Consider the following 12,791-nt stretch of genomic DNA (forward strand, 5'->3'; position numbering starts at 1 on the left):
CTCTTGCCTAATCCTTTGGATGAATAAACACTGTTTCGCCTTGTGCCTTGATCCTTTAGAATGAATTATGCAATGCATTTTTTTGCATATGAATATGCCTTATTCTGACTAAGATACAGTTTCAAAGAAGTGTGAAGCAGTGTATGTGAAGTTCCAGTAATGAACTTCTGTACCTCTTTACAGTTCAACGTTACACAGGCCTACACGGTATAGCCAGTATGTGGGTAGACGTATACTCCAGAGCATGTCAAGTTAATTTAGCCTTTAATTCATTTCTGTAGTGCCTTTGGAGCCAGTCCTGTCAAATATAGAGTTTCAAAACTCTCAGGGTGTACCCTCTCATGTTCACCAAGCTTCTGTAAGCCTCATTCTATATCAAACTTTTCTAAGAGAGCAATAAATATCAAAATATACAGTATATTGCACGGCATAATGTAAATGTATTTTCTAATACTGTGTAGAAATATAACTTTGTTATTACAATGTGATTATTATAGATAAAGGTGATTTGTATTTTACAGAATAACTTACAACATAAGTTTTATGCATGTTATGTACTCTGTAATAAATACTATATAGAATGCACTCCACAAAAATAAAATACAAAATCTTTATAAATTGATGCTCTATATTTTTGGCATATCCCTGTAATTCTATGTATATATTTAGTGTATAGATTGTTATACAGTCATGTAAACCTTTTCAGGTGGGTCTAGAGACTGACAATACACCCTTATATTGATATTGACAGTACACACCCTGCAAGATGCTACACACGCTAATGCAAGTGGCCAAGGGGGGGATTGACTCATTGTTGCAGTTGGGATTTGGCGTCAAGGGCCACAGGCTGGTCGAGTCATTTCTGAGGTATCTCCTGCTGTTCCCTAATGGAGCTCTGTTCTCCAGGGTTTCCATTACCAGGGTATTGCCATCCTGTTAGGTGAACTCTTGTCATCAGTGCATCCGAATAGGAAAGAATAGGATAGGGGAGACCCAGTTACCGCCCTTCAGTTTACAGTGCCTTCAGAAAGTATTCCCACCGCTTGACTTTATCCACATTTTGTTGTGCTACAGTCTGAATTTAAAATAGATTATTTGAGATTTTGGGTCACTGGCATACACAAAATACTGCACAAAAACTGACACAGTAAAAGTGATCAAATCTGTATTTCAATATGACTATCTCAAAGTATGCAGTTACCAGTTTACACATTGGCTATTATTTGGTTCAGAGCCTGACCTCTCTTGGCTCCCCCTCCTCAATCACGGCCCTCTACCACAGTGACTGCCTTCCCTGTCTATTTTCACAATACCTCCCCCTTCCTCTGCCACCCAGTATTATTCTTCTACTAAACCCCTCGTTGACTTAGCTATAATGCTCTTAGTTAAACCAAAGACGGTATAGCAAACAAAACCATCTTTGGTTAAACCACAGGTTTTATCCAGTTAAACGTTACCTAGTTCGCTTCCTAGCTAGCTGACGTTAACCTAGCTTGCCTAATCAATAGCCTGCTTTAATAAATATCTACCTACTTCAATTTCAACTTTCAAATCATAGTTGATAAGCTAGCTAGTTGGTTGGTTTCTCTACTTAAACGCAATCGAACTTACCTCTTTATTGTCAGCGATTGTTCACCTTTCAACGACCCCTTTCATCTTCTGTGGTCAAAAATCCAGTAAGAGAGCCTGACCAACTGTGTTTCAGTAGACTGCTGCTACTGGGTTCATTAGCTAGAATTTCCCCCTGTTATAAAATCATGGCAGACAGGACGAGGCGAAGCGAGAGGGATAACTGAGACCAAAATCCGTCTTCTCCAGCCGGTGGCATTCTTTTGCATGGAGGTCAATGAGTGTCAAATTTGGTTAACAAAAAAATGTATGCCTTATTTTCTAAGTGTGGATAATTTGATCGAATAGAAGTTTCGTAATGATTAGGTTGTTATGAGTGTACTGATATAAGTAGGACACGTAACATCCCAGGCAACTTTGAGAAAAAACATTTTATAACGGAGTGCCTGATCGTCACTACGTAGTTACCACAGCCACAAATTCATAAACCTATAAGCCTATTTCTACAATTGATCTTCTTCAAATGTGATTCTACCCCTAACCTTAACCACACTGCCAACCTTATGCCTAACCGTAAAACCAAAAAGCAAATTTTGGTTTAAATGTTTTTTTTAACGATATAGCCAACTGCCTTCCCATTATTTTCATTGTTAGAGCAGCCACAAGTGTCTGGTCAATATAATGGATCATCTGTGATGATAGTCAGCAGTTGAGAGAGCAAGTTGGATTTGAGGGTTTCCACTAGATATCACAGCCACAAAGTCAGATGTCACAGCCACAAAGTAAAAACTGGCAACAACAAAAATGCTTTTTGGTCTTAATTTAAGGTTAGGATTAGGCATTTAAGGTTAGGATTACAATCTGATTTTAAGAAGAAATTGTAGAAATGGGCAGGGTTTAGCTATAATTATGACTTTGTGGCTGTTTGAACTAGTGACAACCATTATGGAGAGTAAACTGAAAAATTGGTGTGAGAGGGAGAAGAGAGATCTGTGTGGGGAGAAAGCGTATTTGTGAGAGTGCAATAATTTCTGAATTAATTTGACTGGCTACTAAAAACAATCGAATCCCGATTAGAAGGCAAATTAAGTTTAGCGTGATTAGTAGGCTGGTTTTAGGACCATGCGGACGGCTCAGAGTTTACGGGAAGGCTATTTGCCGAGCTAGCTAAGAGCACTGAGGTATGGAGCTGTACACCACTCATGTTTCCTGGTCTTCCACGCCTTATGGTGAAAGGAGGTAGGTAGGAGGTACAGTGGGGAGAACAAGTATTTGATACACTGCCGATTTTGAAGGTTTTCCTACTTACAAAGCATGTAGAGGTCTGTAATTTTTATCATAGGTACACTTCAACTGTGAGAGACGGAATCTAAAACAAAAATCCAAAAAATCACATTGTATGATTTTTAAGTAATTAATTTGCATTTTATTGCATGACATAAGTATTTGATCACCTACCAACCAGTAAGAATTCCGGCTCTCACAGACCTGTTAGTTTTTCTTTAAGAAGCCCTCCTGTTCTCCACTCATTACCTGTATTAACTGCACCTGTTTGAACTTGTTACCTGTATAAAAGACACCTGTACACACACTCAATCAAACAGACTCCAATCTCTCCACAATGGCCAAGACCAGAGAGCTGTGTAAGGACATCAGGGATAAAATTGTAGACCTGCACAAGGCTGGGATGGGCTACAGGACAATAGGCAAGCAGCTTGGTGAGAAGGCAACAACTGTTGGCGCAATTATTAGAAAATGGAAGAAGTTGAAGATGACGGTCAACCACCCTCGGTCTGGGGCTCCATGCAAGATCTCACCTCGTGGGGCATCAATGATCATGAGAAAGGTGAGGGATCAGCCCATAACTACACGGCAGGACCTGGTCAATGACCTGAAGAGAGCTGGGACCACAGTCTCAAAGAAAACCATTAGTAACACACTACACCGTCATGGATTGAAATCCTGCAGCGCATGCAAGGTCCCCCTGCTCAAGCCAGCGCATTTCCAGGCCCGTCTGAAGTTTGCCAATGACCATCTGGATGATCCAGAAAAGGAATGGGAGGTCATGTGGTCTGATGAGACAAAAATAGAGCTTTTTGGTCTAAACTCCACTCGCCGTGTTTGGAGGAAGAAGAAGGTTGAGTACAACCCCAAGAACACCCTCCCAACCGTGAAGCATGGAGGTGGAAACATCATTCTTTGGGGATGCTTTTCTGCAAAGGGGACAGGACGACTGCACCATATTGAGGGGAGGATGGATGGGGCCATGTATCGCGAGATCTTGGCTAAAAACCTCCTTCCCTCAGTAAGAGCATTGAAGATGGGTCGTGGCTGGATCTTCCAGCATGACAACGACCCGAAACACACAGCCAGGGCAACTAAGGAGTGGCTCCGTAAGAAGCATCTCAAGGTCCTGGAGTGGCCTAGCCAGTCTCCAGACCTGAACCCAATAGAAAATCTTTGGAGGGAGCTGAAAGTCCGTATTGCCCAGCGACAGCCCCGAAACCTGAAGGATCTGGAGAAGGTCTGTATGGAGGAGTGGGCCAAAATCCCTGCTGCAGTGTGTGCAAACCTGGTCAATAACTACAGGAAACGTATGATCTTTGTAATTGCAAACAAAGGTTTCTGTACCAAATATTAAGTTCTGCTTTTCTGATGTATCAAATACTTATGTCATGCAATAAAATGCAAATTAATTACTTAAAAATCATACAATGTGATTTTCTGGATTTTTGTTTTAGATTCCGTCTCTCACAGTTGAAGTGTACCTATGATAAAAATTACAGACCTCTACATGCTTTGTAAGTTGGAAAACCTGCAAAATCGGCAGTGTATCAAATACTTGTTCTCCCCACTGTAGGTCATTCGGGGTTAGACAATCGAGTCAAAATCAAATCAAATCAAAATGTATTTGTCACATGTGCCGAATACAACAAGTGTTTAACGTGAAATGGTTACTTACAAGCCCTTAACCAACAATACGGTTCAAAAAGAGTGAAGAAAATATTTACCAAAAAACTAAAGTCAAAAATTATGAAAAGTAACACAATAAAATAACAATAACGAGGCTATATACAGGGGTTAACGATACTGTGTCAGTGTGTGGGGGTACATGTCAGTTGAGGTAATTTGTACATGTAGGTAGAGGTGAAGTGACTATGTATAGATAATAAACAGTGAGTAGCAGCAATGTACAAAACAAATGGAGGGGAGGGGTCAATGTAAATATTCCGGTGGCCATTTGATTAATTGTTCAGCATTTGCTTGGCTTGGGGGTTGAAGCTGTTGAGGAGCCTTTTGGTCCTAGACTTGGCGCTCCGGTACCGCTTGCCATGCGGTAGCAGAGAAAACAGTCTATGGCTTGGGTGACTGGAATCTCTGACAAAGGTTATGGGCTTTCCTCTGACACCGCCTGGTATATATAGTTGAAGTCGGAAGTTTACATACACCTTAGCCAAATACATTTAAACTCAGTTTTTCACAATTCCTGACATTTAATCCCAGTAAAAATTCCTTGTTTTATGTCAGTTAAGATCACCACTTTATTTTAAGAATGTGAAATGTCAGAATAATAGTAGAGAGAATGATTTATTTCCGCTTTTATTTCTTTCATCACATTCCCAGTGGGTCAGAAGTTGACATACACTCAATTAGTATTTGGTAGCATTGCCTTTAAATTGTTTGACTTGGGTCAAACGTTTCAGGTAGCCTTCCACAACAAGTTGGGTGAATTTTGGCCCATTCCTCCTGACAGAGCTGGTGTAACTGAGTCAGGTTTATAGACCTCCTTCCTAGCACACACTTTTTCAGTTCTGCCCACACATTTTCTATAGGATTGAGGTCAGGGCTTTGTGATGGCCACTCCAATACCTTGACTTTGTTGTCTTTAAGCCATTTTGCCACAACTTTGGAAGTATGCTTGGGGTCATTGTCCATTTGGAGACCATTTGCGACAAAGCTTTAACTTCCTGACTGATGTCTTGAGATGTTGCTTCAATATATCCACATAATTTTCCTCTCTCATGATGCCCTCTATTTTGTGAAGTGCACCAGTCCCTCCTGCAGAAAAGCACCCCCACAACATGATGCTGCCACCCCCATGCTTCACACGGTTGGGATGGTGTTCTTCGGCTTGCACGCCTCCTACTTTTAACTCCATACATATCGAGGGTCATTATGGCCAAACAGTTCTATTTTTGTTTCATCAGACCTGAGGGCATTTTTCCTAAAAGTACGATCTTTGTCCCCATGTGCAGTTGCAAACCGTAGTCTGGTTTTTTGATGGCGGTTTTGGAGCAGTGGCTTCTTCCTTGCTGAGCGGCCTTTCAGGGTATGTCGATAGGGCTCATTTTACTGTGGATATAGATACTTTTGTACCTGTTTCCTCCAGCATTAGACCAGAGGACATTTCTCAAAAAAGTACAATCTTTGTCCCCATGCGCAGTTGCAAACCGAGTTTGAAGGTAGGCTTTGAAATACATCCACAGGTACACCTCCAATTCACTCAAATGATGTCAATTAGCCTATCAGAAGCTTCTAAAGCCATGACATCATTTTCTGGAATTTTATGAGCTGTTTAAAGGCAGTCAGCTTAGTGTATGTAAACTTCTGATGCACTGGAATTGTGATTAAGTGAAATAATCTGTCTGTAAACAATTGTTGGAAAAATGAGTTGTGTCATGCACAAAGGAGATGTGTATGTGTGTATGTAAACTTCCGACTTCAACTGTATGTCCTGGATGGCAGGAAGCTTGGCCCCAGTGATGTACTGGGCCGCACGCACCACCCTCTGTAGCGCCTTATGGCCAGATGACGAGCAGTTGGCATATCAGGCGGTGATGCAACCGGTCAGGATGCTCTCAATGGTGCAGCTGTAGAACTTTTTGAGGATCTGGGGACCCATGCCAAATCTTTTCAGTCTCCTGATGGGGAAAATGTTTTGTAGTGCCCTCTTCACGACTGTCTTGGTGTGTTTAGACCATGATAGTTCGTTGGTGATGTGGACACCAAGGAACTTGAAACTCTCGACCCGCTCCACTACAGCCCTGTTCGGCTCGCCTTTTCCTGTAGTCCATGATCAGCTCCTTTGTCTTGATCACATTGAGGAAGAGGTTGTTGTCCTGGCACCGCACTGCCAGTTCTCTGACCTCCTCCCTATAGGCTGTCTCATCGTTGTTGGTGATCAGGCCTACCACTGTTGTGTCGTCAGCAAACTTAATGATGGTGTTGGAGTCGTGTTTGGCCACGCAGTCGTGGGTGAATAGGGAGTACAGGAAGGGACTAAGTACACACACATGAGGAGCCCCTGTGTTGAGGATCAGCGTGGCAGACGTGCTGTTGCATATCTTTACCACCTGGGGCCATCCATCAGGAAGTCCAGGATCTAGTTGCAGAAGGAGGTGTTTAGTCCCAGGGTCCTTAGCTTAGTGATGATCTTCGTGAGCCCTATGGTGTTGAACGCTGAGCTGTAGTCAATGAACAGCAGTCACATACAGTGGGGAGAACAAGTATTTGATACACTGACAATTTTGCAGGTTTTCCTACTTACAAAGCATGTAGAGGTCTGTAATTTTTATCATAGGTACACTTCAACTGTGAGAGATGGAATCTAAAACAAAAATCCAGAAAATCACATTGTATGATTTTTAAGTAATTAATTTGCATTTTATTGCATGACATAAGTATTTGATACATCAGAAAAGCAGAACTGAATATTTGGTACAGAAACCTTAGTTTGCAATTACAGAGATCATACGTTTCCTGTAGTTCTTGACCAGGTTTGCACACACTGCAGCAGGGATTTTGGCCCACTCCTCCATACAGACCTTCTCCAGATCCTTCAGGTTTCGGGGCTGTCGCTGGGCAATACGGACTTTCGGCTCCCTCCAAAGATTTTCTATTGGGTTCAGGTCTGGAGACTGGCTAGGCCACTCCAGGACCTTGAGATGCTTCTTACGGAGCCACTCCTTAGTTGCCCTGGCTGTGTGTTTCGGGTCGTTGTCATGCTGGAAGACCCAGCCACGACCCATCTTCAATGCTCTTACTGAGGGAAGGAGGTTGTTGGTCAAGATCTCGCGATACATGGCCCCATCCATCCTCCCCTCAATACGGTGCAGTCGTCCTGTCCCCTTTGCAGAAAAGCATCCCCAAAGAATGATGTTTCCACCTCCATGCTTCACGGTTGGGATGGTGTTCTTGGGGTTGTACTCATCCTTCTATTCCTCCAAACACGGCGAGTGGAGTTTAGAGCAAAAAGCTCTATTTTTGTCTCATCAGACCACATGACCTTCTCCCATTCCTCCTCTGGATCATCCAGATGGTCATTGGCAAACTTCAGACGGGCCTGGACATGCGCTGGCTTGAGCAGGGGGACCTTGCGTGCGCTGCAGGATTTTAATCCATGACGGCGTAGTGTGTTACTAATGGTTTTCTTTGAGACTGTGGTCCCAGCTCTCTTCAGGTCATTGACCAGGTCCTGCCGTGTAGTTCTGGGCTGATCCCTCACATTCCTCATGATCATTGATGCCCCACGAGGTGAGTTCTTGCATGGAGCCCCAGACCGAGTGTGATTGACCGTCATCTTGACCGTCTTCCATTTTCTAATAATTGTGCCAACAGTTGTTGCCTTCTCACCAAGCTGCTTGCCTATTGTCCTGTAGCCCATCCCAGCCTTGTGCAGGTCTACAATTTTATCCCTGATGTCCTTACACAGCTCTCTGGTCTTGGCCATTGTGGAGAGGTTGGAGTCTGTTTGATTGAGTGTGTGGACAGGTGTCTTTTATACAGGTAACGAGTTCAAACAGGTGCAGTTAATACAGGTAATGAGTGGAGAACAGGAGGGCTTCTTAAAGAAAAACTAACAGGTCTGTGAGAGCCGGAATTCTTACTGGTTGGTAGGTGATCAAATACTTATGTCATGCAATAAAATGCAAATTAATTACTTAAAAATCATACAATGTGATTTTCTGGATTTTTGTTTTAGATTCCGTCTCTCACAGTTGAAGTGTACCTATGATAAAAATGACAGACCTCTACATGCTTTGTAAGTAGGAAAACCTGCAAAATCGGCAGTGTATCAAATACTTGTTCTCCCCACTGTATGTAACCCTTTTGTCCAGTTGGGAAAGGGCAGTGTGGAATGCGATTGAGATTGCGTCATCTGTGGATCTGTTGGGACGGTATGTGAATTGGAGTGGGTCTAGGGTATCCGGGAGGATGCTGTTAATGTGAGCCATGACCAGCCTTTCAAAGCACTTCATAACTACTGACGTGAGTGCTACGGGAGGTAATCATTTAGGCATGTTACCTCCGCTTCCTTGAGCACAGGGACTATGGTGTCTGCTTGTAACATGTAGGTAATACAGAGTCGGTCAGGGAGAGGTTGAAAATGTCAGTGAAGACACTTGCCAGTTGGTCCGCGCATGCTTTGAGTACACGTCCTGGTAATCCGTCTGGCCCCGAAGCTTTGTGAATGTTGACCTTTTTTAAGGTCTTGCTCACATCGGGTACAGAGAGCGTTATCACAGTCATCCAGAACAGCTGGTGCTCTCGTGCATGCTTCAGTGTTGCTTGCCTCAAAGCGAGCATAAAAGGCATTTAGCTCGTCTGGTTGGCTCACGTCACAGGGCAGCTCGCGTCTGCGTTTCCCTTTGTAGTCCGTAATAGTTTTCAAGCCCTGCCACATCCGACGAGCGTCAGAGCCATTGTAGTAGGATTCCATCTTAATCCTGTATTGACGCTTTGCTTGTTTGATGGTTTGTCGGAGGGCATAGCGGGATTTCTTATAAGCGTCCGGATTAGTGTCCCGCTCTTTGAAAGCGGCAGCTCTATCCTTTTGCTCGATGCGAATGTTGCCTGTAATCCATGGCTTCTGGTTGGGATATGTTCTGTACATATGGTCACTATGGGGACGATGTAGTCGATGCACTTGTTGATGAACCCGATGACTGAGGTGGTATACTACTCAATGCCATTGGATGAATCCTGGATCATATTCCAGTCTGTGCTAGCAAAACAGTCCTGTAGCGTAGCATCCACATCATCTGACCACTTCCGTATTGAGCAAGTCACTGCTACTTCCTGCTTTAGTTTTTGCTTATAATCAGGAGAATGGAATTATGGTCAGATTTGCCAAATGGAGAGTGGGGGAGAGATTTTGTATATGTGGAGTAAAGGTGGTCTAGAGTTTTTTTTTTTCATCTGATGGCACATGTAACATGCTGGTAAAAATTTGGCAAAACTGATTTAAGTTTATCTGCATTAAAGTTCCCTGCCACTAAGAGCGCCACTTCTGGATGAGCATTTTCTTGTTTGCTTATTGCCTTAAAGAGTTGGTTGAGTGCAGTCTTAGTGCCAGCATTGATCTGTTGTGGTAAATAGACAGCTACGAATAATATAGATGAGAACTCTCTTGGTAGATGGTGTGGTCTACAGCTTATCATAAGATACTCTACCTCTGGCGATCTATACCTCGAGACTTCTTGAATATTGGACATCGCGCACCAGCTGTTATTGACAAATAGACTCACACTCCCACCCCTCGTCTTACCAGACGTAACTTCTTCTCTGTTCTGCCGGTGCATGGAAAATCCCGCCTGCTCTATATTATCCGTGTCGTCGCCACGACTCGGTGAAACATAAGATATTACAGTTTTTAATGTCCCGTTGGTAGGATAATCGTAATCGTAGGTCATCAATTGTATTTTTCAATGATTGCATACTGCCAGTAGAACGGATGGCAGTGGGAGTTTACTCGTCCCCCTACGGATTCTCAGAAGGCAGCCAACCCTGCGCCCCCTTTTCCTCCGTCTTTTCGTCACGCAAATGACGGGGATTTGGGCTTGTTCCCAGGAAAGCAGTATATCCTTCTCGTCGAACTCGTTAAAGTAAAAAAACTTCTTCCAGTTCAAGGTGAGTAGTCGCTGTTCTGATGTCCAGAAGTTTTTTCCGGTCATAAGAGATGGTAGCAACAACTTTATGTGCAAAATAAATGTTTTAATAAGTTACAAACAATGCAAAAAAAATAACAAAATAGCACAGTTGGTTAGGAGCATGTAAAATGTCAGCCATCCTCTTTGGCGCCATCAGTCTCTGCCTACTCCTCAGCAGCTCTCTGAACGATCCTGGCAGTGTAGCAAGTACCCATTAAACCACCTGCTGCAGCAGCCTGGTGGACTTTATGGAGGAAGCCATGTCGCCTGCAGATTTCCACCCAGCCATTTCTTAGAGGTCACCCCTCAGTGAGCCCTGCTCTCACAAGCCTGGCCAGCAAGCTGGCAGAGGTCACCACTCTGGTCCCGATAAGTGGGTTGTGAAACAGTGGCTCCTCCATTATCCTTGCTCCTGGCCGTGAAACGTCTCTGTAAACAGATAGTCTTGTTCCACATCCAAAGCACAGTGAGGTAGAACGGAGTAATGGTTGACATATCGACCTGCTACAGATCCAACCGGAAGAAGTGCCTGTTGTTCCCATGGTCCCCTGCTCTCCCCAGAGAAAAATAGAGAGAGGTCAGGTTGACAGCTAATGAAGGAGTAAATAGTGACATCATCATGGCAAAGATGGAGCCTGACGCAGAGACCCCACATAAAAAATAAAATAATGGGGCAACGATGCCCCTGTTCCCATCTCATAGTGTTCATTGTATCTTTTGTGTATGATAAACCAATGAAGCTCTGTACCTTTGTGGTGCCTGTGCATTTAGTTTTAATACTTAATCATTCACTTTGTTTGCTATTAAAGCCTACATGTTATGTTATTTGCATCTGAATAGTGAAACTTAACATTTATGTATGGTTTTTTTTATACTATAAACATCTTACACAAATAAGTGAATGTTCCAAAAGTGTGAAAATTGCCCATTGTTATCTGAAGTTGAATTATGAATCATTCTGTGTCGAAAGCGAGGAGTGCATATGTGGTATCCATTCCATCACATTGACTCGATCTTGAATAGATCTACATCTCTCTCTAGTGGATTAAAATCGTAAATGCACTCTTGTATACGGTCAAAAATCCTATCTGTCTGATAAAGTACAATTTTAAAATGGCTATTTTAAAAAGGTTCACTAAGGATATTTAGGCCTACAGAAAAAAAATATCTAAACTGGAGATTATGTAAAGCACATAAAAATCTTTCCAGGTACCTCAACTCCACGATGATTTCATCCACGGATTTGAGCGCAGATTCCAGTTCTGGCTCCTTCGAGTCACTATGCAGTCGATACTTTAAAAATGCACATTTTGATTAACCTTTACCATGTACCTATGTCTGTCCACTGTTGTTACGTGACTTTCTTTGTTTGCCGAAATCCATACTGTTTAATAAATCCTTAATCAAATACAACCACCTGTTTCCTAATCAGCGCTAATACACGTGTCAATTGAATCTCAACAAGGAAACAGTCTGTGTTTGTATTTGATTACATTTTTATTATAAAGTAGGGATTTCAGCAAACGAAAGGCACGCAACAACAGAGAGCTAACATAGGTACACGTAAGGGTTTAAGAATTTACATTTTGAAGCATCAACAGTAGGGTGGGCATGTAGCCTAGTGGTTAGAGCGTTGGACTAGTAACTGAAAGGTTGTTGAATCGAATCCCTGAGCTGACAATGTAAAAACCTGTCATTCTGCCCCTGAACAAGGCAGCTAACCCACTGCTCCCTGGCAGGCCGTCATTGTAAATACGAAATTGTTCTTAACTGACTTGCCTAGAAAAATAAAGGTAAAAAATTATAATAATCATTAAAAAAAAAATTAACTGCATAGCGACTCAAAGGAGTCGGCTGTTAATTTCAAAAACTCAAGTCTGCGCCCAACTCTGTGGATGAAATCAGTGGAATGGGTTCCAGGGAAAGTTTCTATGCAAGAACTGCAACCACCTGACGAAACGGGAAGGGTCTGCGACTCAAGCAAACTCCGCAAGAAGAGTCATTCAGCAACGTGTGTTTACACTTCAAGAGTTAGAATGACCGATACCAAGAGGTAATTGATTTTATTGATGGATCATTTATTGATAGATAATTACCGGGTAGCCTATCATGTGTCCATGGTCTCTCTCCTGCCTCGTGTTGCTGTTATCCCAACATGTATACACTGAACGTCCCCATGGGTTTTACAATGACTATTGCGGACCAGGACAATAGTCACACGAGTGACTGATTCAGATGTGGTCAAGGCCATGATGATTTTATGTTAACATGTTTACTTATAAGCTGTAATAT

General features: G+C 42.7%; 1 protein-coding gene across 1 annotated transcript in view; it reads left to right on the top strand.

The window, feature by feature from the left end:
- The window catches only part of LOC139541984 (calpain-15-like), an 89,882-nt gene extending 89,297 nt beyond the window's left edge, over positions 1 to 585 (top strand). The window contains exon 12 of the mRNA XM_071346936.1: positions 1 to 585. This exon is cut by the window's left edge and continues 6,910 nt beyond it. The gene's annotated coding sequence lies outside the window, so the exon portion shown is untranslated.
- The last annotated feature ends 12,206 nt before the right edge of the window (positions 586 to 12,791 follow it).

This window comes from Salvelinus alpinus, chromosome 17 (genome assembly GCF_045679555.1).
Source record: "Salvelinus alpinus chromosome 17, SLU_Salpinus.1, whole genome shotgun sequence".
Taxonomy (NCBI): domain Eukaryota; kingdom Metazoa; phylum Chordata; class Actinopteri; order Salmoniformes; family Salmonidae; genus Salvelinus; species Salvelinus alpinus.